Source organism: Brassica napus, chromosome A7 (assembly GCF_020379485.1).
Source record: "Brassica napus cultivar Da-Ae chromosome A7, Da-Ae, whole genome shotgun sequence".
Taxonomy (NCBI): Eukaryota; Viridiplantae; Streptophyta; class Magnoliopsida; order Brassicales; family Brassicaceae; genus Brassica; species Brassica napus.
Window position 1 is genome coordinate 5805859 of NC_063440.1, and position 3690 is coordinate 5809548.

The 3690-nt window shown below is 42.2% G+C and overlaps 1 non-coding gene across 1 annotated transcript; it reads right to left on the reverse strand.

The window, feature by feature from the left end:
• Positions 1–2553: 2553 nt before the first annotated feature.
• LOC125576776 lies at positions 2554–2660 on the reverse strand. Its single transcript, XR_007315202.1, has one exon. It is a non-coding gene; the product is annotated as a small nucleolar RNA R71 (small nucleolar RNA).
• Between the last annotated feature and the right edge of the window lie 1030 nt (positions 2661–3690).

Consider the following 3690-nt stretch of genomic DNA (forward strand, 5'->3'; position numbering starts at 1 on the left):
CCCAGGTATGATAAGTAAACTTAATTTGGGTTTGTAGAGGTTTATTAATTATTCTTGAATTTAAACTTAAGATATAATCAATCTGATTATCTAATCTGGATCTCGGATTTCAACTCTCGTATGTTAATCACGAGAAATTGTCGATCGATAATTCTATATGAATATCGAACGATACACCTTTCAAAATATTGATCGACAGGGCTATCGATGTGTCGATCGATACTTCTTCCAGAAAGTTTTACGGACAGGTTTAATTTATATTTTCAAACTCACTAGATCAACTCTCGTCTGTATCTAGTCAGTTAGATCATACTAGTTAATTTTCTGGTATTGAGTCAAGGTTTAAAGGGGGATTGATATACCTTGGATTTGACCCGTTTTCATCCATGGTATATAGGTGTTTTACTATATATATATCTATGTTTTCTACTCTTCTAGGTATGTTTTCAGGTTCATGTGCATTCGGAGTAAAGCTATGACTTTGGAGCATTTTGGAGCTTAAAAGACATTTCACCCGAGCTGACCATGTAGAGGTCGACGAGAGGAAGAACAATCGATCGATGCACATCCAGTGCTGTCGATTGACACCATGAGATGCCTCGACAAATGAAGATTAATATCGATCGATGTACACAAGTACCATCGATCGATGTCGAGACATTGGACATGCGGCATTTTGGATCCAGCGGACTTGAAGCCCAAGTCCAAGCCAAATTACAAAAATGCTCTGACGAGTTTTTAACCTAGTAGATTATATACTGCCTAAGTGTTTTGACGGCAGTGAGAGCTTTTTGTTACAGTTTTACTTTGAGAGAGAGAGAGAGAGTTTTGGAGAGAAGATCACTTGTGATTGGAACTTCTTGTTTTCATTTCTTTTCATCTATACTATGAATTCCCATTTCTTCATTGTTATGAATTGCTTTGCTATGTCTGAGTAGTTCATTTATTAGATCCAGGGTTCAGATAGGTTTGTGGGATTAGCCCCAAACTATAGATCTGCCTTGTTGTGATATTCATGATAGATTTGTATTCATTGCTTGTTTTAGCCTTGCTAACTAGAACATGATTATAGGATTGCATACTCATGCACCCTTGTTATCCCATCCTGACATCTATCTATCATATTAGGACTGCTAGAGAGGGCTAACCGCCAATTTAGTATCTTAATAGGGCATATCATACTCGCGCATAGGCCTGGCTAGAACCCGTCGATCGATGTCCTCAACTGACTATCGGTCGACTTAGGCAAAGTGTATCGGTCGATATCCCAATAGGACCGTCGATCGACACTCTTTCGTTGTCAACATACTAACCGTTGAGACACGAGATCTAGCCTGTTAACCAGTGAAACATGCGACAGCTGATCACTGACTTAAGCGGTTGAGCTCTAACATATCATGCATGCAACAAATAGGCATCTATAGATATTATAATCTCCAACACCTGAATAGTGGTCCTGCATCTAATATCATTTCCAAGCAAGTTACATTTACTATTTGCTTCGCTTGTTACTATTGTTATTTCATTTAAACATTTACAACTCTTAGAATTAATAAACACTAGATTTAATTGTTCCTTAGCTCCTTGTGGATTCGATCCCTAAGTACTACATCTGAACCTCTTTTGATGAGAGTAACACTCATTAGGGTAATTTGAGTGGTATCAAATTTGGGGCCGTTGTCGGGGAGCTTTGATCGCCATTAGATTTAGTTTTATTGATTCTTATTCTCTTCTCTACCCCCCTTTCTAACATAATCTTTTTCTTGTCTTTTCAGGTGCATGCCCAGCGGTACCAGAAGCAACAAGGAGAAAGACTTGCTGTTCTCAGACGATCCTGCTCACTTGGAATGCACCATCCGTAGAGGTCAACGTTACACATCGCTCGACGCTACAACTTTGTCATCGATCGATACTCACAACCAACCGTCGACCGACACCAGACATTCATCGTCGATCGATCCTAATCGTTCGACAACGATCGATACTACACCGCGTATGTCGATTGATATCGTGTCGTCAAAAATGGTAAACATTATTATTCTAACACATGATGAGAACGGAAACCTGTATGACCAGGACTGTCATCTGCGTAATGCAACATGTCAGAAACTAGACGCTCAGGGGACTGTAATCCCTGATGCTGATACTACAGGAGCTGCTTAACCTGTAGATGAGGACGCTCGATCGAAACCACTGGCCGACTACAATCGCCCGGATGAGTACTATTCCAACAGATCAGCTATTCGACTTCCAGAGATCCAGAAGCAGAATTTTGAGCTGAAGTCTCAATACTACACTCTCGTGTCGCAGATACCCTACTCTAGGTTACCGCACAAGCATCCTACAGACCATCTAGAACGGTTCGAGGATTTAATCGCTGCAATTCGGATGGAAGGAGTCCCCGAAGATTACCTGCTGTGCAAGCTCTTCAGATACACGCTGAATGGAGAAGCGATGCACTGGCTTAGGCAGCAACCCACAGGATCCTTAACATCCTGGGCCAACATCAAGAATGCTTTCTTACGAAACTTCTTCGATGAGGCGCGCGCTGAAGAACTTCGAAACAAAATTTCCACATTCTCGTAAGAGGCTGGAGAGTCCTTCAAAGATGCGTGGATTAGATTTAGGTTCTTCCAGCGAGACTGTCCACACCACAGATTTAACGAAGTGCAGCTGCTAAGCACTTTCTTCCGAGGTCTCGCCTTACAGTATCAAATTGGTCTTGATACAGCGAGTGAAGGAAACTTCACTACTCGGAATCCGTTAGAAGCTGTGAGACTTATCGAAAACCTTGCTAACAGCAGCAGCACCAAAAACACTGACTCTGAACGGAAGAAGTCTGTAGCCTCTATCGGGAAGGAACATATGGACGAAGTAAGAGCTAAGTTAGATGTGGTTCACGAGCTTCTTAGGAAGCAAGTCTGTTTAGCTGAAGGAGAAGTAGTAGATACGGAAGGAGAAGAAAATGTGAACTACATCGGAGGTACCGGATTCCAGAAATTTGGAAACCAGGGCGGAAACATAAGCTTCTTTGGAAATGGTCAAAGAAGTAACCAGAGTTCACAATTTCAAAAACCCTTCAACAACAGCAAAAGCTACTCGAACTCCTACTACCAGAATCCACCACCCCAGACTCAGGAAAGTAAGATCGAAGAAATGCTTGATCGAGTACTGTTGGGACAACAACAAATCACTGTGGATTTCAACGGTAAAATAGACTCCGCCTACAACAATCTGAACACTAAAATCGAGACCTTAGGGACTCAGGTGAGAAAACTTGAAACGCAAGTGATTCAGACTGGCGAAACTATAAAGAGGCAAGAAGCTTTCGCTAGAGAGGCAGGAGCTGATAAAGGAAAACACCACGTAAATGCCATCATAGATGATGATTTCTGGCAAGTGGTGAGACATGAAAAGCTTGAGGAAGGAGATTTCGAAATCGAAAGATCCATGAGTCTCGGCGGATCCCAATGGTGTCGACCGATGTCGATGAACTCGCATCGATCGACAGACCATAACGAAGATCGATGGACGGATTACTCTAGTCATCGATCGACATCGTCCGCTAAATCGACTAAATGCAATGCAGTTCGAATTCTAACTCATGAGGAATTCGCAGCTAAGCATCCTCACCCACCCTCCCCTTTCTATGATAAGATCGATCGATCGGCCGAGCCAACCACCGATCGA